Below are 22397 nucleotides of genomic sequence, written 5' to 3' on the forward strand. Positions count from 1 at the left end.
AAAACTGGAAACTTGTCTTGTACTTGTGAAAACTGAAAATTGAATTTTAATTTCGTACTAAAGACTGGAAGCTTCTCTTAGACTGAGGCCAAAGATGGGAAGCTTTACTTGCTATTGCAAAATAAGACTTGACATTTCCTTGGATTGTTAAAAGAAGTCATCTTTATTAGGGATGCTCCGATCAGGTTTTTTGCTGCCAATTCCGATACCGATCATCCATGAGGCCGATCTCTGCCGATCACTACTGATCACTGATCACTACTGATCACCGATCACTGCCGATCACCAATCACCGATCGCCTGAAATGGCTGTTAATTATTTGCTTTAAGTATAAATGATACTATGTTATCTGGCAAAATGGAAAACGCATCTTTCAATAAATTCACCTAATTTAAACATAATAGACATATTTTAATACATATCTAAAGTATATATATGTATTTTAAGTTACATGCTGCAGCTTTAAGCAGATGATCGGTGTGAGAGTTCAAAGTGGCGGTCCAAGAGCGAGAGCAGAACCATCGTCTTACACCACTTGTTTTCCTGCATTGAGCCTGGACGTAGCCAAACTCCGTTAAGTGCTTGTTTTTTTAAGTGCCATATTAGACTCGTTGTGTTGATGCATTTTGACGTGCTTCACCCTGAGGTAATTTTTTGCCGCAATACGCAAACGTCCCCATTCACTCTCAGAGCGTTAAAGTTCCACACGACAGGGTTTGTTGACACGTGCTTACGCAGAGTGAAGGAAAGAGGAGATCAGCTGCACACGCCGGCTGCAAAATGAGATAAATTTGATCGGTTCTGGTCATCGGCAACAAAAGACAGTGATCGGCGATCACCGATCATAGACTTTTTCACGGAGATCGGCTTATTGTGATCGATCGGCACACCTCTATGTTAATCTCTACCATCAACCCTGAAAGAAGTGAGTTTTTGCTCTGGTCCAGGACAGGTTTACTGCTGCTGTTCGTTACTGATTTTTCAGTGCTGCAGCTGGTTATTTTGTTTTGTAAAAAATAATATTTTAAATACAAAGCCCATCTGAGGCTCATCTGAGCTGTGTCCATATTGTTCACATCGTGTTGTTTTCCCTCAGGTTGCTGAGATAGACCCGAGTACCCAGGTGTGAGTCGACGCCACCCAATTAATTACATTAATGAGAGTCTTGGTGGGATCGACAAAGCTGGCTCCATGGCCTTGCAGCAAATAGATACACACTGTACGTTAAATACATGTAGAGCCGATAATAAAACTGCCATTCAACATATCCATATCCACAGAGAGCACAATTTAATACACAGAAACTAAGACACACACATCACACACAGCCTTCACCTCTTGTAAGGCTGAAAGAATCAATCAGAAATGCTTTCATGCTTCATTATATTTATTGTGGTGTTTGTCATTTCACTGATACAATGCTACCACAGTCATTTAGCTGGGGTTCTCATCTGAAACCATTTCCAGCTGATGCACATAGACAATTTATTGACTAACATGGGAGCCTCGTGGGATCCAGTGAAGGTCCCCAGAGTGGTTATTACTCTACCGGTAGACCATGGTGCCTTGCTAATCTTTAGAACTAAATATTTCAGTGCTCTGACTAGTTCCCCTTTATTTCTTCTCGCTTGTAGATGTCCCTAAAAAAGGTATTGGACAATTATTCTTGATTTTGATCCAGAATTAACTGTATTCAGTCCTAATTTTTAGGGCACAATCAGCTGAGGTTTAACCAAGAGAGTGTGGGAGAAACTGTCACAGCATGGTCCACTGTTAAAAAAGTCATTAATAATGTTCCAAAAAACAGAAAATAACTCTTTTTCTAGCTTTTTCTTCACATGATTAATTCGATCTGCAAAGAAAACATGCCACACTATCAACAAGTCACAAAAAAAACCCAGGAAGTAAACTTACATTTTCCTTTGCAAATCAGAAAATAATTGAAACAAAAAATACTACAAGGAAAAACAAATTGATATACCATAGTGTTAGCGAGGGCTGCACAATATTACAAAATATTCCAATAATGGTATTATTGGAATATATTAAAATAGTGACATTGATTGCAATTCACATTTTCCTACTCCTGTCTGTGTGGTTGTAACTCTCTTTCTTTACTCGTGGCCTCAAATCTGCCATGAGATTAAATATCTTATGGCCATGAGAAATGTGTATGTTTGATATATATTAGTTCTAGTTTTAGTAGACAGGTGCAAAATGGTTTGTTTACAGACACAAAATGGTCACAGGAAAGGACAAAATACATCCTGCTGAGAATGAACACGGTGAATTAATTAACTTTACATATCAAAGAGCTTCAGGTAATTTGAAGTATATAAGTATTATATATCAATCCATATTATTACATACTTTATTATAAAATGTTTTCACTTTGTAGCACTTGTTACTCTGATAAAAAAAAAAACCCTGAAAACGTGAATTTGGAATAAAATAAAGTGTAATTAGGAAGATAATTAAGCAAATGTTCTAAGTTAAGACAACTTCTTGAAAATAGAAGTCCCACACTAGGTTGCTATGTTTTATAAATTTCCAGGTATCTGTACGTACATGCGACAGTCTCCTGTTACACCTCAAATTCAGATTATTTACTTTCCTTACTCTTGCGAACGACTCCTTATTTCTTGAGGCAGGAAAAGTAATTAAGTTAATCAAGTTTGGGTTAAAGTGTTTTGTAAAATTAAAGCACTTATCATCCGGTGTTGTCAACGTTAAAGCCCCTCAGGGTAGCAAACACAAAATTGCAGGCAAAAAACTGCTATTTCTTGTGCTTCTAAGTTGCAAACAAATTTAATAAAAAAGGATTTGTCTGTCACCAGTTGCTCCTGACCTATGACCTAATCTAGAAACCTAGAAATAAGGTCTACATGTTGAAAGTTCATTTGAACATTTTAACTCAACTCATCAGTTAAAATGTGGTGAATTCACTTAAAATGTTTGTGATTAATCTGGAGGTTAAAAATCGCAATCAGTGTTTTTTACTGTCACAAGCTAATGAACTGACAACCATCCTGGTGTTGACACAAAATAACTGCCTCAAATTCATTAATTAAAAATATGTCTCGTTTCTGCTCATGAAGTTCGAAGTCACTTTAACACAAAGCGTCCATTATCCATCCAGGCCCACTGTGGTTGCTGCACGTGATGGGGATGCTAATGCCGGCAGGAGATTGGGAGCATGTTGAGCTGGCAAGAGAGATACAAAATGGTCTTTTGTTAATCTACTCTACCTAGAATTACTTACTAGGATAAGTAATTCCTTTTGATTAAATAAAGGTAGGACTTTGGGACGACGCTGCCAACGTAGAGGTGGGAATCCCTGCAGGTTGGGGGAGGTGATGTTGGGATTTAGCCTAAAATCACTTTGGATAATCGTTTGAGTGAGGAAGGTGATAATATGTGCACATTTCTACACAGCAGCAGGTGACAGCTTGACAGGGTAATTCTTGTTTACAGCTTTAGCTTTGGCTGCTAGTTTTCTTTTTTAACAAATTCTGGTGTTAGGAAGATTTTCTCACTAAAACTGCAGCGTTTCAATGAATGATATGCTTTGATAATGTCATAAGTGTATGATTGATAATACAGGTTTAAAAAATTGAGTCCATTAAAAAGTAACATCGTATTATTGCCTTTATATACTATCCTGAAATATTTGCATTCAGTGTGTTTTCGGTGTCTGAATCTGAATAATGGCTTTTATTTTCTAACAAAGGTCTAACTGTTATAATGCAAACTTTTATTTATTTTGTATTCATTTAGACATTACAAATTTGAAACATTTACTTTGTCACAAAATTGTGCTTTTTTATGAATAGATCATATATTTTTGTGAATTAATCCATTAATTTTTACAAATTTTGGGTTCTAATTTTTCCAAAAATTAATTAAACGCTAGTGGTTAGTAGAAGCTCTGAATTTGGTTCACTCTCTTTCCTTCTCTGGTGTTTTTGCTTTGTGTTGACCCTGTGATGAACTGCCTTGTTCTCCTGTGGTTTGATGCACTGTCTTTCACCCACTGATACATTTATGGAAAATGAGTGGACAGAAAAAAATAAATACTTTTATGGGAAAAAATCTAGCCTAAATCTATAAAACATAAAAAAAATATTTGTTGTACATGCATTGTACATGTATGTACAATGCATGTACAACATGCTTACTACCTTTAGTGCTACTTCAAACTTGAATTGAAATAAACTTCTACATTAAAGGCTTTTTCTTTAGTTTAAAAGGTCTTTTAAGGGCAATCAGGATGCAATGAGGTGTAACAATTTTAATCCACTGCTTTTGCTCACTGTAATTGAAAGCTACACCATATCAAAATCATAATGCGTACTACTTCAACTTATTGTTCTTTTTCCTCAACCCTCTCATAATCACAGCTATAGAAAAGCTACGTAATTACATGCTGCAGCTGCTTCCTGACGGTGACATAGTGGGGTGTCCCTGAGATTTATTCATTACCTCTTTGCAAATTTAAAACTGTATTCATCCCAGAAGACTGCCTCAGACCAATGCATTTTTTATGACATTTGTGCACCTGCCCTCCTGACTCCACCCTTGTTTACCTTCATGGCTGAACAGCATGTGTGTGTTGCATGGGTTATTGTTGGATTCGTCAGGCACAAAATGACGCACATTGTGAGAAACATTGTCATACAAAATGAAAGGCATTGTTCAGTAAATATCTCATTCAGAGATCGGACCGACTCCATTGAGCATTTTGACCCCCAAGTTGCAGGATATTACACACACACCGCATGTATGTATTTTTATGAGACATTCATTTAGCAGTTGCTGGGATCTGAATGATGTTATCAAGTTTAGCTGGCATTTACATTTCCTCTCTCACTCTCGCTCATTCTCTCTCTAAAGTCCTTTCTGCTTTCCCTCTTCTCACGTCTTTTATCTCAGTACGGTTTGTTTACCACCAGAAGTATGCTTCTCCGTCTTTCTTCCCTCTTTCTTTTGCCTGCTGCTCCTCCGACATTATCAGATTAGATTTCTTCTCTCTTTTCCTCCATCGGGCTTCAATTCAATTTTGTTGTAGAGTCCCACATCCTTTTCTCTAGACTGCTCTACTCCCTTATTACGCGGCATTCAGCTTCTCACTTGCTCCTCTTCTTTGCCCCTGTTGTACTTTAACACTCATATGAATTTCTCTCACTCTCTTCTTTTTTACTCCTGTGTCATGAAGAAGTAAAAGACCATGAAAGTAGTTTGATTGTGTCTCTTTTCTCTTTGAGTTACTCTGCATCTTTTGCTTACTTAATTGCCTCCTTGCCAGGCTTTAGGTTTTACACTTTAAGCTCTTGTGTAATCTGGTGGGGAGCAACCCAAACTCAAAGTTGTAAGCCTAATGTGAGCAGTTAATGGTTATCTTCACTGACTGCAATGGTTTTATTTGTCTTATTAACATCACAAAAGAAAAATGGTGCTTCCTCATTAATGTCTGGGAATTTTAATCTTTAATGAGAGAAATTTTAAAAGATTAACCTGAGAATTGCGCATTTGATCAAGTTCTAATAGTATATGTTAATCTATCTACATGTACACCAGAATCAAGCTGCCTTGCACTTCCAACAATGTTCAATCAACACAGAGGTGGAAAACTTAAACCCATTGTGACAGAAGTCATGACCTGACTGCTTTCTTATTACTCAACAAATCTGGTTGTTTTCCTGGGCTTTTTTTTTAGCCATCTTTGCAATCACAGTGCCACTGCCATGATACTGTGATTTAGAAGAAAGAACACTTCTTCAAATTATGAAGATTCTTCACAATCTTCATAATTTTCTGAAAAAAAATCTGAGGTTTCTGCTCCTCCACCATAAGTTCCAGCTTTGTTGTGACATAGAAAGAAGACAACTTTCATCAGCTAAGCAGCATGATGAAATGCTTCTTTCTTCTCCTCCTACTGCTCATTCTCCTCGTTCTCCTTCCTCCAAAATTGCTAAGCCTGCTGTCACACTATTTTCTATAATGTCTGAAATTCACAACGTTCTGCTGCATTAGCACAGGAAATGTTCCTTGGGCTTTGGTTTTTCGTTTTACTACAGCAAGCATTTTTGTTTGTTGTTTCATACGGGATCAACTGACCATCACAGAACAGCATTTAATGCCATCAGTTTTATCTTTAGCTTCAGATCTATCAAATGAGGAAGACATCTTAATAATGTAGTTATTCTGCTTGAGCTGTAGTGCAAACATTTTTAACTTCCAAAATAGCTATTGTTGCCTGGCGTAAGCAGTGATCAAATTGTGAATTCTCCACTTTATAACAAGAGGAAGCTGGAGCATTAATTTCACCTGGCCTTATTTTTTCCTATATTGTTGAAACGAAACACAAATAAGGAAGACAGGGTTACAAATATATTATAGGAGGATGATGCTTTATATTTTCTGTGTCCTTTTTCACATCAACCTAACAAGGTTTGTTTGAATTTGTAAACTGATTGTGTTTACAGCCTAGCATTTCAAATAAAATGCTGATTTCTATGAGCAAGACTTGCTGCAGCTGAAGGTTCCTACATCCTATATCCAAAGCCAAACATAAAAAGGACTAGAGGTATAATTTAGGTCAGAACAAAATCAAAATTCAGAAATCAGAAATTGAGCAGAACTTCCACAGATCATACTGATCTCAGAGAGGGCTTGTGAAGAGTGGAAAAGATATATTTCTGTAAGCTGTTGAGGACATTTGGGCGTAAAATCATAAATATATGATGTATGTAACTACAGACTTAAATATAGATAGTTTGTTTCTTCTTTACTGGCTTCTTAACTGAATACTGTCTTCTTGCAGAAGTTTACACATTCTTAAGTGCTTATTCGGGGGGTTATTTGTGGCTACTCCTCTGCTGTGTAATATACATGAAAGCACAAAATAGGACTGTTAGCAGCCATTAATTTCACTTGTTCCTGGTGCCTAAAAATGTTCATACAAATATCTACTGCAATCAGCTTTGACTTGTGCTTCTTAAGAATGTTTTAGGGGTAATTTCTGCCTTGTGTGGAAAATAACTATACATATTTAGTTTAAATCGTACTTTAAATGTAGTACCGTGTGCATAAAATGTCCTTTTCATTTTTTTGTTTCTCTGCGTTTGAAATATTTTTTGTCTTTTGATATTGTGCATCAGAACATTGATACTTAAAATATCTGTTTTTCTAGCATGTTTGCTAGAAATGAAATCTCTGAACTCACCTGATTCTGTTTTGTGTGCCTGTGGCCCTTTAGCCAAAACTAGCAGTCAGTAGACAAGAGGATAAGAGTACAACCTGAACATTTAGCTATGCAAATACAGTCACCAACAAATAAAAAAATAATAATTATATTCTTGTTTAGTCAAATTTGCATTTATTTTTTGTTGGAACCAGATAAAAATCCCATGTATGCACAGGGAGCAACCACTGGACCAACTGTGCAGACCTGTGAGCGTAGCTAGCACTTTATTATCTGCAAATTCACTGAGGATGGCAATCATTTCTAGCCCTCTTAAACTGTCATCTATTAATTCTGAAATGGTGTAAATGTGTGTTTAACTCAGTTGCAAAAATTGTTATTTAATAGTGTGTGCTCATCAGAGGAAGAAAAAAAACACAAATATGTTAAAAGAATTAATCCAGGTGCCATTTTCCACCTCTAACCTGAGACATTGAGCACTGGTCTGATGCTTTGTCTAATCAACTCAAGTTTATTAGACAAATATAAAATAATACGGACTTACTCCACTGCAAAACTGATTTTAGATCTGTCTATTACAGTGTTTGTTTCAGTCCCTGCAGTTACTGTTAACCTTTTTTTGCTGTATTTTGTATCTTTCTGAAGTCTTTAGAAATTATTTGCAGCTGAGCTCAACACAGTAGTACACATATTCAGACTTTTAAACACAAATATGAATTGCATGACTCATTTTTGAGTCCATCCATCTTTTACTGCAGAGTTGAGCAGCGGTTGCTGATTGTTTATCTCTACCTACTGCGTATGACAACAGTATTAGTGGATTTAATGTCAGGGGATGACTGTTGTCGATGATGACAAAAGGAAGGGAAAGAAAGTAGATAAAATCTTTGGCAAGACTGTAAATGATCTAATTTGCCATAAACATTTCGGCATATTAATCATCCGCCCATCAACAGTGTTGATAATTGATTGTTGTTACAAATAAAACACAAATATTAGATGTATTCTTTTGTTATACTGTGCCAGTTGTGGTTGTGGTGATGAGCAAAATCAAAGCAGGTAATTGAAGAATTTTGTCACAGTACTTTCATTAAGTTTCATTAAGTTTAATCAGAGCCTATTTAACTACATGTTAGAATTTCAAATGAACTACTATTAACTAAAGCGGTCCTGATTAAGAGTTTCTGTCCCTCTTATTGACTTGACGCCTTTAGTACTATTAATCTCTTGACATTGAGTTCGAGTCTGATGCAGCTTTAAAATTATTACCATCAACACCTGTATATTAGAGCTGCACAATAGACTGAATCACAGTTATCATTGCAGTGTTAATGTATGCGGTTGCAAGGGACTTTTTTGGGTGCTCTATCTGGCTAGATATTATATTTGCCATTCACTAATATTCTGCCATATTCTGCCTGCTAATGATATAGTGTTACCTGCTAGATAGACTTTGATTGCTCTTGAAGCAAAAATGCTCAAGTGCACAAATAGTGATGTGGAAATTGTGAGAAATGAAAAAAAATATGAATAGTGTTTCTCTGCTGTTTTGCAGCCCAAATATAGCTGCCTAGTATCTTGGCATAAAAAGTGCATGAAGTTAACGCACGACTTTTAATTAATATTTCATGGTGTACTGTGGAAATTAGACATTAGTTGTTGCATTGTGTCCCAACTAACTTACGAACCAATGATATTGATGTTTTCACAGCGACAGATACTTTGTCCCAATGTACGTTTCTGTTGTTTAAATGCAACATGCTGTTATAATATAAAGTTAGGTATTTCAACAAAATCTCTACAATTTCAGTGGGTTGCCTAAAAAGTGTATAGGTTTACCATTTATGTTTGACTCAACCCATACAGCTAGACTTTATTAAGCAATAGTCTTACGCTAGCATTTTTACAGTTTATTTTGATATGACTCATTGATAAATTAGCTCTGAACGCAATCAAATACCGTTGCACTTAGGGGAGCTGCAGCAGCCAATGTAGTCACTCATTCCCAATGAATGGTACTTTAAAGGGTGAAATTAATAGATTATTAGGAAAACCAGATTTGTGCAATCAACCACTAATGTGCATCATGTACAGTATAATGAAGCACTCAAATAACTTGCAGTTTTTAGAAATTAACTTTAAAAAAAATTCTGCCGCATGTTTCTCTGGATGAAAGATAAAAGTATGGGAGAAATAAAATCACAGACAGTGCTCCAACAAACCACAGCACTGCTGTTATCAGCTGATCTGTTCAGCACCGCGATCAATACATTCATACAGTTGAACAAAATTCATAACACTGAAGTCATTGCTGAGATTAAAGTCCTTCCTCTTAATTTACTGAAAGTATTTTTGCTTTTGTCTGTGAAGTTTGTATAAAGAATAAGATCAAAGACCCAGAATTACTTTGTGAAGTAAAGCTTTGAATGTTTGAAATGCTGAAAACATTTAGGATTGCTTCTGTTTCGAAACATTCAAGCTCTGCAGAGTTCCTCAGTCATTGTCTTAGCAAACTGCTTTGTACTAAAAGAAAAAGTTTGATGATTGCTTGTACAACGGTGCATTCATATTGTTGTGAGGCGCCACTGCAGCACTGGTGACTCATTTGGGTTCAGTAATTGTCTGTATTTGTGTATTTATTGGAATTCGTGGCGATGATTGGAACCAGCATTAACGTATCGCCAGGGTGTTGTGATTCACCGCCTTATCTGAACAACCTCTTTCCATTAGACTGAGTTAACTACAAGACCAATGGACTGCAATTGTTTAGACTTAATGGAGACTGAGAAGGGAAATATATGGTTCTAGTCAATGGTAAATCAAGGCAAAACCCATTAGGACGACAGCTGACAGAATAGTGAAACATCATGAATCAGTTGTGATTCAAGTGGCTAATCAGAGAGATAATTTTAAGGCCTAAAACCAGACAATGTTCAAAGGCTTGATTTAATAGAAAAAGAAAAAACAGAGAAGTGCTTTGCTGTGAAAAATCATTTGTTCTTCTACAGATGTCTTGTTTCTGTATTTTTTTCTTCCCTCATTTCAGATCATCAAATGGATTTTAATATCAAACAGAGTCAATTCAAAATGCTGCTTTCAAATTATGAGATCATTTATTCAGGAATAAAAACAATCCACTGTTACTCTATGAAACCTAGTATCTGGTGGTGCTACCCTTGATAGCACGAGCTGCCATCAAACATTTGCAATAATTGGCAATAACTCGTACTTTTCCGTAGAAGACTTTGAGTTTGACTTTGTTGAACTTAGTGTAATAAATGAATGAATAAAGTTATATACAAAGAAAGTGCATTTAAAACAAAGCAAACAAAATAAGAACAGTGTTGCTCGTCTTTGCAGAATTGTTTTTATTTAGCAACATAGAAAATATTTTGAGCATGAATCACATAAGGTTGCAAGACAAAGTCTAAAGAAGATTTAGGTTTGGACATGTCGTAGTGTTTTATATCATTGACCTGCTGATTAACCTGCTTGAGCATAAGGGTAGAAGGATGTTTGAAACTTTGCCTTCAGGTACAACAAGTCCTTCAGGCGCTGAAGCAGCATAGCAGCCCCAGACCATCACACAGCTAACATCATATTTTCTTTTTTTCTGTTTATTCATTTTCATCCAAAATAAAACAATTATGTACAATAGAAAAAACATGCTAATAAATAAAATGAAAGGCAGCAGAAAGAAGAAATAAATCTTATAATATCATCCCCTTTTATCCCCAAAAATATATTCAAACAACAGGGATTTTACTGGAGCTATTTGGTGATCATCACTCAGGCTTTTTTTGTTCTCTTTGGTTAGCAGTGGTCTTTTCCATTGATGTCACTTTTACCCAGTTTCTTTGTTGAATCCTGAACACGAACCTATGCTGAGGTAATTGAAGCCTGCAGTGCTTCAGATGCTCTTCTCTGTTTTTCTTACCTGCTGGATTACTCATTGATGCTGTTTTGGAGTAGTTTCGGTAGGTTAGCCAGTCTTGAGGACGTTCATTACTGCTCCATGTCTTCCTCCATTTGTAGATAATTGTTTCCAGTTTATTTCAGGATGTGATTTGTTGCTTTTCGAGATCTTTTAGTCTACTTCATGTTGTCAGACAGGTTAAACTAAGTCTTGTCTCGACAGTTCTGGCAATTATCAGACTGGGGTGTGGTTTGTAAAACTGAACTCAGCTTCCCAAAAAAAACTGACTAATCACAGTTAGTAAATCATCTAAGAAGATTGGCCATTTTTTCCAAAGAGATTAAATTGGCCACTTTTCTTTATTTAATAAATGAAATCATTGTCTGAAAAAGCTTTTTGCAGTCATCTTTGTCCGATATGTATAAGTATTTTTAGAACCAAAATGTTTCATTATTGCTAAAGGTACACCAAAGAACCACTTTCCAGTAGCTCTGTATATTTGAGAAACATACTTCTGATCTGTGATGTGTTTTGCACATGCCCAAGAAGTTGAAGTGCTGCGTTTCGCATGAATCCCTTATCCGCCATCTCAACCTCAGGCTTCTCTTGTTTTCTTCACAGGTAGAAACAAACTCAGCAACAACAGAAAAAAACCTTCTCTGATGGAAAATGATTCATTGTAGTTCATGCGTTTGAAAGAAATCTGCACTTGAAAGGCAAAAATTGAATTGATGTTGAAATTAATCAAATAGAAACTTTTAAAGAGAGTGTGCAAGAAAGGGATGTTTCTCCAGTCCATTAGTGCACTTTAAGCATTACTGACTCGTGTTATTTGGTTACTTTTGGAGAGTTGTAGAGGCATTCCATTGATCAAGAAGACAGCAGCTTGGCACTCATGGACACTCAGAGGAAGGCAAGATGGCATTAGAAAACAAAGTGAGCTGTTGTCTTGCAAGGGAGATGTCTTTTCTCATTGAGGAAGACGCCTATACTTAGACAGTAACTTAATGATGTCATACTCTGCAGATTCTGCATCATACATGCTCGATTTGGTCTGTGAATGATAGAGGATGACAAAATGTAACAGCAGATCATAACAGAATCTTGACTCTGGACATGAAAGAAGCAATTCATCTGTTTTTTTCCATGAAATGCTAATTTATCAAATGCCATGTGTGTCTTATTTACCCCAGGACATTTTTGGGATTACAGCATGTCTTTCATATCTGCTCTGAATGAAGGAAATTCCTTGTCTCCAGACACCACTGGTGGAAAACTCTCTTCACTCCCTTCCACTTGCTGTTTTTAGACCTGCCTGAAAACAAGCCTGCATAGCACATGTACACGCCTGACTTGTGATCTTTTCCTCATCTGTCACACTTTCTAACACTTCCTTTTCACTTCTCTTCCCCGCTTTCTGTACTCCTGCTTGCGTAGAAACAGCCACCGGGGTGTTCCCTCACAACTGCAATTACAGTGAGGGAAAAGTGTGTTATCCTCCTTGAATATTCATATGTATCACCGTGTGGGAATCTGGGTATGTGTGTCGAGACCGTGTATGGGCGTAGGGGTGTGTGTGTGTGTTCGGTTTGCCCCACTTATTTTGCCTTCCTCTTTCAGGGCTTTCCATGCTACAGGACCCAGACATTCCCTTGAATTCTCACTGTGTGGGTAAAGGTGTGTGTGCTAGCTTTTCATGCTTTGTCACTGTCTCCTTTAGTAAATATCTCCTTTAGCATGCGTTAGCCCCTTTACCTCCTGTGGGAAGTGGAGATTTGATATGTATTTTTCTTGCACATGCACACCGTTTTGTAAGCTGTTTGGATGCATATGTGCATGTACACATGATATCATATGCAAAATATTCTTTGTTGCTGGCTTTGCAGAGGTAGAACATTCAGTCTGGCTTCATGATTTGAGGCATCTGGAATGAGAAACATGAAGGCCCTCTGAGGAAGCTTTAGAGGTTAACGCATGGTTGGCTGGCTTGTTGAGAGGGAAAGACTGAGAGGTCGCAGACTCCTCTAGCAGGCAGCAGGAGCAGACGGGGAAATGCCGTGGGTGGAGAGTGGCCTGTCAGACTTCACACCTTCACCTCTGTAGACACCTCAGCTTATTTTTAATGCCGATCATTTTCACACATTTTTTTCTCCCTTTTTATTTTGTCTGCTTTTTTTTCCAACTGACGTCTCTTTCTTCCTTACTGTGTCCTCTTTCTGTCTTACTCACTTTCCGTTTTGTTTCCTGTCCCTAGCCTTCTGCCCTGTGATGTCACAGCCTGTTAAAATTAAGTGGACACATCTTCTTTTCCAAATCTCTGTTCTCTTCCCCTGTGGGTTTGTTCTTCATGTACAAGTTGATTTAACTGTTATCCAACCTCAGTCTATCTTCATCGACTGAAACTCCTTGTAAAACTTGCGTATATAAAAATACAACCATTAGAACACTTAGGCGACCAGAAACCAATCAAGTAACTAGGAAAGAATGCAAACAACTTAAAAAATATTTTCTTTCAAATCATTCATTGCATTTTTATCCAGATGTATATAGAGGTCCAGGTTCCGAAACAGCTTTTTCCCACTTGCCATCAGACTGCTGAACTCTTAACTGGACTGCACTTAAAATCTGGTCTCCACTTCATACCTTGCACATGTACAGAACTAAGTAACTTCCATTTTACTGTCAGTCCTGCACTTTATATTTTATATTTATATTCATATTTTATACTGTATTTTATTTTATTCTGGAGTAACCTCACAACATTGGAAGCTCAAAACACTGTCCTGAGCCGTATGCAACGAAATTTCTTTTTGTATACACCCTGTGCATGCAAAATGACAATAAAGTCAGTCTAAGTCTAAGTCTAAGGTGCTATATTGACATTTAACTTTTAAAGAATTAGACCATCAAACTATTTATCTTCTACACCTGATTATCCTCGTACGGTCAGTGCCAATCTCCAGTGGTCATTGGACAAGAGGCGGGGTAGGCGCTCAACAGTCCATCACAGGGCAACACAAAGATACACAGGACAAACAATCATGCACACACACTCGTACCTAAAGACAATTTAGAGAGACCAATTGAAAATGAACAGGGAGAACAGCCAGGGTTTTAAACTCCAGGACCTTCTTTCTGCAAGGGAACATTGCTGCCAATTCCACCACTATGCAGACATAATGTATCTTTGAGAGCTTAAAAAAATAATCCTTTTTAATTTCCTCTACTTTATTTTTGCATAAAGTGAAAAATTAGCTCTCTTAACAATGCAGCCTTTCTAGTAAAATAAAGCAGTCAGCATGCATTCTGTGCTTCTTACTGTTTTCTAAAGCAGCTTTCAATTATTGTAGCTTTAGTCGCTCCTTATAAATTTTTAATAACATTTTAACTCAAAGAAACAGAGCAAATTGAGCTGTACCTTATAGGTGTTAAAGTTGTATATTCATCGTTTATTGCCAAATAAACTCAGTCTTTAGTGGTTTTGTTAAGTACATTGGCTTTTTAACTTTCCAAAAGCTTTAAATACCCGAGTAATTTGTGAAAGCTGCGTGCATGCTGTGGAACTGATTTTTGGATTAGTTTTTTTTATTTATTTATTTATTTATTTATTTATTTATTTAACTTTTTATGAGAGATAAGATAAATGTAACATAGTATAACATGATTTAAAAAGCAGTGTTACAGGAAGAAGCCAACTTAATAAACACATTTGTGCTGTAAATTGGTAGCTAAGCTCCCCTCCAGTTTAGTGGTGATTAGCCCACAGCTGGAAGTTCACTGGTTTGGATCTTGAAGGTGGATTTTTCTAGCTATGGCAGCTTTCTTTGAAAGTTTAAAAAGCATCTACTTTAGGTTAATTAGTGACTCTTTTTTTCTCTCAGGACTGAATGTGTGGATTGTTGTTGGCTTGCTTTGCCCTTGTGTTGTCCTTGTGATGCTTTGCCACGCTGACTGCTTGGACAGGTTGCAGAAAATTAATGAGAAGGTGAGAGTTGGTAGAAAAGCATTTGATTGGCAAAGATCCTGCTTTAGTGGGACTGTGAGAAGAGTTTGTATGATTGGATGTTCTCTGTATGCACATTAGGGGCTAACAATCATCATCGCTGTGACAATTTTAAAACATGTTTACATAATATGCGTTTAATCTGTGTGGTTCATGAATGTTTTATGTGTAGATTTATGCAGTTTTTTAAGATGTGCCTAGAATTTTCTTCTAGTTCCTGCTCATATGCAAAAAAATCCTATTTTTCATCAGCAGATGATGAAGACTAATAACCATTTGCAACCATTTGGAGACTAATTTTGCTACGCAGTCCTCCGTCATCCCTTGCCTCTGCCCTCTTCATGTAGGGGCAGTGGCACTCACTCACTCCCAATGACAGATTACTCTCCTAATGGAATTTAATTATTTATCCCTTCCTCATGGCGATTTCGCCAGGAAAGGACCAACCGCGTGACTCTATGGCAGGACAGGACAGGAGGGGAGGACGCAGGGAAAAAGGAAGGGAGAAGCACTTATTTCCTCTAGCGGTGCTGGAAGGAGGCTCACTTCCCCTCTGATTCAGAGAAATGTCATATTGTGGAAGACAAAAAAACTGAGTGGAGGATGCTGGGAGAAGGAAAAACACATAGAGTGCAAATTTATATGCATATGATTTTAATGCATAACCAAGGCGCAGAAACTTGTTTTTTTTTTTGTCACATATAAATATATACGTCTAGTATTCTTGTTTCAAAACAACTCAAGCTTTCCCTTTTAACATTACAGTGGCTTTAAATTTCTTATCATGAATTGCTAGTGTCAGTGTGGAGTTTCAGCACTGCTCAATGTCTAATGAAACAGGGCATCAGTCTTTCTCTTGTACTTGTCATTTGCCACTCTGTTCAAACAGTTCTTACTGTTAATTAAATAGCCTGACTTTGGTATCAAACATTACTTTAGAAATAGAAATATAAGTACATTTCTAAGTCATAAACAAATGTGTTGTTGATCTGAAACTAAATATAGATTAAGTGTTTTTCAAGTCTTTTATTTAAGTCTTCCACCTCTGTTTTTAGCTAAAAACAAATCTGGTATTGTTGCTGACATTTCAACCTTGATATTCTCATGCCCTTTATTTCTGGATCAAAAGCAAAATAACAAGAAAAACATTTTATAAATAATATTTTAAGCAGTGCAAAAAATTTTGTAATGTACTTTTAACATTTACATTTCACAACCACAAATGTCAATGTACTTTACTGGGATCTTGTAGGATAGACCATCACAAAGCAATACATAGTTGTAAACTGGACAGAACCAATAAAACATGGTTTTAAATTTTTTTTACAAAGAAAATCTAAAACGGGTGGGGGGTAATAAGCTCATACGTCTGCCTATTTATTTTAAAAGAAATTCTCATGTAAATATGTAACATGGTGCATGAATGGGAATATATTTGAAATAAACAAATGTGGTGGAAATTTGTTATCAAAAGAGAGAAAAAACTGTTCCAATAAATTAGAGAAAGATCGATCCTTGTCTTCTAAAGGCTTTATTTGAAGGCAAACATCTTTCGAAGGCTCTGCCACTGAACTAGTCAGAGCACAGGCCGACACAAGTTACACAGTGTTTTATACTCTTCACCGCATCCTGCTCTTACAACACACAAGTATAAGATGAAGAACAAAGGAAAAACTTATCTCAGTAAAAGAAACACAGCTGAGCATATAGAGAGACAGTTCTGACCACACCTGCTTGAACCCTTTTTGTTCTCGGTGACTTCACCCACATTGTGTAACCTTTGGGTGTACCAGTTTCTTGCACTTTGTGCTAGACACTTGCTTTCACTATGAATTGAAAGGAAATCAAACAAAAATGTCTATAGAAATAATAATTGAGTCATTTGTATCAGTTTTCTACTACACAAGCAAGTACATTTAATGTCTCCACAAACCTAGCCTTTATAGAAGAGTAGAACGAAGAAAGAAATTGTCACAGCACACATGAGGAAGAAGAAGAAGGCGCGTCCAGTCAGCTTTTATCAACTTTTTGGCAGAAATTTGCAAAACAACTACTTGTGGAAAACTGTGTCATTAAAAACTAACCCTGTAGAATGTGGTAGTGACGGCATCATGCTGTGGTGATGCTTTTTTCTCATCAGAGACAGGGAAGCTGGTCAGAGTTCATCGAAAGATGGATGGAGTTCAATGCAGGTCAGTGGTGGAAGAAAACTTGTGAGAGGCTGCAAAACACACAAAGCTGGGACAACAGCCAGACACACCCCAGACTTAAATCCATTTGGGAATCTGTGGCAAGACTTGAAAATTGATGTTCACAGCTTTAATTGGGGTAAAATGCAGAGCAGTTCCATGAAGCATTGACTCAAGCAAGGTGAATACGCATGTACCGCACCTTTTAGGGAGATGTGATAGCAATTCAGCAAGGATAGTAATTAGAGTTCTATTGATGTGGACATCTTATAATGAAAACAAGAAGTTCAGATGGCTTTTTTTGTTATTGTTTTTTTTTTTTTTTGTCTGCGTCTAATTTTCAATAGTTTCCAAACTATCATTCTGTCAGCATCGTAATCCAGTCAAAGCCTTTTGACAAAGTACGACATCTTACAGTGGGGATTGTGCTGTAATGAACTAACCGTTTTTTAAAATGAGGAAAAAGTGTACTTGTAAAAGTTGAACGAAGTATCTTATCTTCAAATGTGATCGTACAAATTCCTTCCTTCCTTGCCAAAGTATGAGCTGTCACACACACAGACACACGCCAACCTTTGCAAATCTCCACCATGAGTATTAGACAACCTGTCAGTTGTGTCCCCTCTTCATTCACAAATGCGCACCTCAGCGTTTGTTCTTACTTCTCCGCTTTCTGCACCTTTCCTTGCGCTTCTCTCACTTTTTGACTCCCTCTTTCTCACTGGGGATCCTAATTAAGCTTGGCTGCTCTTTGATGTTGTCGCCTTGGCAACAGTCACCATGACGAGGTTGGATCTGCACACAGACACACACACATTATATCACTCTGTCTCTCACACTCGCTCGGGCACACAGAGTATAGCACACACAAACAGGAACATGCAAATGCACCCTCTCTGCCATCATTAAGGAATACAGCCAGCATTTGACCCTTGGTTCAAATGACGGCTTACACAATGGCTCCTGTTTAAGGCTGCGCTACATGTGTGTGCACACAGGGAACACTGAACAAAACACTCAGGTTTTGCAAGATGATGAACTCCTCAAGTGTTCATATCCACAGATGGTTTGAAGAAGCTTCAGCCTCATCATGAAACCGATCAGTCAGCTTGGACACATGAGGCGTCATGTCTGCTTGCTGCTTTGCTTGACCTGTTGTTGGACTTGTTTTGTTTTCCTAAATAAATGTTTGTGGGCCCTCAAAGCCCTTCATCTCAAAGTCCTTGAGATGAATCATGAGGTAAAGTGCAATTGTTTGAGCTAAGGCAGTTTCTCCAGGCTGGACGGCAGCTGGTAAACTTGGCTGATTTACAGTCGGGGAGTTTATTGTTTCTCTCACGGTGCCCCAGCTTTCTGTTTTCCTTCTCTGATTTGCTCTTTACCCCTATCATCCACAACAATAATCTTTGAAGCATTGCAGTTTATGATTATAACATTTTGATTGATCTAAAATGTTGAACATTTATGTCAATACATTTTGTACAGGTCAGATAAAAGACAAACAAATCTACAGAAAGACCCCATGTTGGCCTTCAAACGATTCAATCTTCTTGCTACAAGGCAACTATTTGCTCCACTGTGGAGCGTGTCTGATGCCATTAATGTGCTGTGTTATTGGTTATGCTTCGACTGACTTTGATTCTTAAAAAATAAACTCCTCTTTATCATCAGCTTTCTAGCTTTGTTTGAAATACTCCACTTTGGACACTCTTTTCTCATTCCCCTCCCCCTGCCATTAAATTACAAAAGGTTGTGATATGCCTACCCCCTGCCATGGAGTGTTTGGAAAGGATGAAATAGGACTCAGTCCAACTAGTTTGGATTTTTGTGATTCATTTGCCTCTAAGTGCAGAAGCAAACCAAAATGTCTCCCTTTCCCTGATATCCCCTTGTACCTATCTTTATCTCTCTATTTCCTCTACTCCTCACTCATCTACTTCCACTGCACTCTGCTCATCAGCCCCACTCCCGCCTGCCCTCTCTCCTCTCCCCGGCTCCTGTCAGGTCCTCCTGGAGGGAGGGCCTCCTCTCTGAAAACCTGCTCTTACCACCTCCTTATAACAGCAGCTTTGGTGACAATATCAAGAGTAACCACAGCAATTACGAACACGAAATATCCACAAACATGGAGGGAAAACCGCAATTAAAGGAACGCTTGTAGTGAAGCCGGAAATTTGATTTCACTCTGGAGGACGACAATGAACAAGAAATACTCTCTAAAGCTATTCCTGCAGGGGAAGTCTAAATGAAAGTTGTGGTAAATGTAATGAGTAAGCATGTGATGTAAGTGTGTGTTAAACATATGACTGTTTATTTTGCAGATAAGACACATATATTAGCCTTTAATTTACAGGGAAGGTAGAAACATATGTGCACAAAATCTGGGTCATCTACAGAAGTAAAGCTTGATATTCACACACACTGAAATTTTTTTTAGCTAATATCTGTTTTTCAAGAAAAGTAGCAGGGTAAAGCTTTCCTCCTGGCTGCGATCCACCATGTTCCCTTGACACAAATTTATTTGTCAAGTAAAAGAGCCAGGAGATTTACTTGGCTAAAGGAGAGATTATAACTGAGTACTTGGCAATTAGCTTATTCTACATTGGATTTAAGTAAATGTAGACCTATGATTTTTAAAATGCTTAATTTGTTGTGTTTAAAGTTATTTGTTCTTCTGCTGGTGAGGTTTTATCATCTTACAAATAACTCTGCAAAGTTTGCTAACCATTTAAAACACCAATAATTATAGACTTGTCATCTGCCTATGATACAATTCATCCCCATGCTGCTTTAAAACAAGCACATTTTTTTTATTTCAGAGGTCCCCACGGATGAAATATTGTTATACAAAACTCTCCTCTCCTACCTCCACTTCTACTATCCATCACCTAACAAAAATATATTGATGCATGACATATGAACAGGGGGACAATTTTATGGTACAGTCATCTTCTGGGATTAAATAAAACCTCAGTTTTGCAATTAATAAAAAAATACAGATGAATAAAATTATATTTGTAATCCAAAGTTTTATTCTATTTTTCCCTCAAACGTTCATTGTTGGTGTTTTTTAAACAGTCGATGCCTCTCAACACACAAACAATACATGAAAAAGAAAAGCGATGAACAAGAGTAACTCTTTGGAAATAAGCTTTTTAAAAATCTCTGTGTTGTTGCTTGGCTCTGCAGTTTTAACAATAACAATGGCACATTTTATTTGTCTGGGCTCTTAATAAACCCCAGACACTTTGCAAGAATAAAGCAATTACACAGACATAGTCATAGACAGGCGTTATTGTCATTCAACAGCACATTTATAATGTATATTTGGAGAAAGATTTCATTGAAAAGCTCCAATAAAATGAATAAATAATTAAAACTAGTAAAAATAAAAAGTTCTGTGGGGCTCAGTTTGACAAGAATCTGGGTTTCTAGAAGATGAGGGGAAGGATGTCCAGAGTGTCGAGGTGCAATGTGTTGGACTAACTCACACTTTGACTTGTAAAGAAGTCTCTTATGTCCGTCTATGTTTTTTAGACATCCTATAACTTAGGATGTCTATCACATAATTACCAGATGTTAATGTCAATAAAAGCTCTGACATTAAAATCCATCTGAGTCATGTGACCCAGAGCATGCTAACAACTTGCAAGCAGATGAACACAGACAAAACACCGGTGCATAATTCCAGGCGCTCTCTACAACCAGATGGAGTGTCAGCTGGATGGACCAATCACACTTAAGCAAGAAACATTTGATGAGCTTCTAGGAGCCCTGAAGGAAAACAGGCTACAGCCGTTTTCCTCTTGGTCCTCGTGCATGAACGGTATCCTGTTAAAATAGTGCAACGCTTTTATTGGACAGCAGGGTACCAAATCTGCCTTTTGAGAGGGAAATGGGGGGTACATATCCTCCTCTGTTCATCTTTCTACATTGCATCCTTGCTTTAAAATGTTTGTGTGAGCTGAAAGTCAGTAGCAGCCTTATTATTTCCATTAACAAGTTGCTCAGGCACATATTTTCTGAGTTTGTTTTGTCTTACATACAAGTGTCCTATAAGGATATGTGTTTATATTCTTTATTATTTAACATGTATAGAAATAATAAATACAGGAGACCTCTTCATATGATGACATAGCTTGTTATTTGGGGCATTAATGATGTTGCTATGGAGCAGTTTCACCATCTATGAAGGTTGTTGGTCCTTGATGCTGCCGTCCAGAGTTCAGGTCCAGACATCGGGACCTTTGTTGCATGTCGTCCTCCCTTCGTCTTTCTGCTCCTTTCCAGTCCAGTGACTGTGATTAAGGGTCACTGTTCCCACAAAGGTCTTGTTTCTTGGTTTGAGAGAAACTTTCTTGACTTCTGTGTAAGTAAAACAAGAAGACTGCTGCACCACAGTTATAGCTATAAGTACTTATAAAGACCAACAAGTCACCCATTTTAAACAGATCCAAGGGGCTGTAAGCAATTGACTTCTTTTTTCTTATTGCATGAAGGTTTCATATACAGACACTCAAGAAAAGAATGATCTCTTCTGAGAAACTTGAGAAACTTTGGTTTTAGTAAGCACACATGCTTTTTTGTTGGAAGTTATCTCATTTATATAACATCTTTGTACGTTAACCTCTCAGTTAAACATCAGAAGAAATTGATTGAGAGGATCGATCAGGCCAACAAGATCAATCGCTCTAACCAACTCCTTCTGCAGATATTAAATGATCCATTCATCCGTAGGAAGGATACTCGGGTCTAAAATAATTCTTCACTTCCTCTTCACTCATTGTTTCTGGTGTTCTGGCAGAAGAATTAATGTTCCAGTAACATTAAAAAATTGCTTTAAGAAATCTCTTTTGTGTGTTTGAATATATGTATATTTCGGATAAAGACCTGCTGTGTATAAACAAGTTTGGGTGATCAAACATCCTCTTTTCCTCGAACATTTCCACTTTTCTCGTTCCATCCTGGACATCTTGTGAGTATTCATTGAATGATGAAACTGTCCAGGTTTTCATCATTTTTCAGGTGACCAATAGGCAAACATAAATTCACAGGTATATAACAGCCTTTTGTCATCCCCAAGA

At 37.3% G+C, this 22397-nt stretch overlaps 1 protein-coding gene across 2 annotated transcripts in view; it reads left to right on the plus strand.

The window, feature by feature from the left end:
* Positions 1–22397, plus strand: part of LOC102232652 (small conductance calcium-activated potassium channel protein 2-like) — an 85094-nt gene that overhangs the window by 25775 nt on the left and 36922 nt on the right. The window lies entirely within an intron of this gene.

This window comes from Xiphophorus maculatus, chromosome 3 (assembly GCF_002775205.1).
Source record: "Xiphophorus maculatus strain JP 163 A chromosome 3, X_maculatus-5.0-male, whole genome shotgun sequence".
In the NCBI taxonomy this organism is placed as follows: Eukaryota; Metazoa; Chordata; class Actinopteri; order Cyprinodontiformes; family Poeciliidae; genus Xiphophorus; species Xiphophorus maculatus.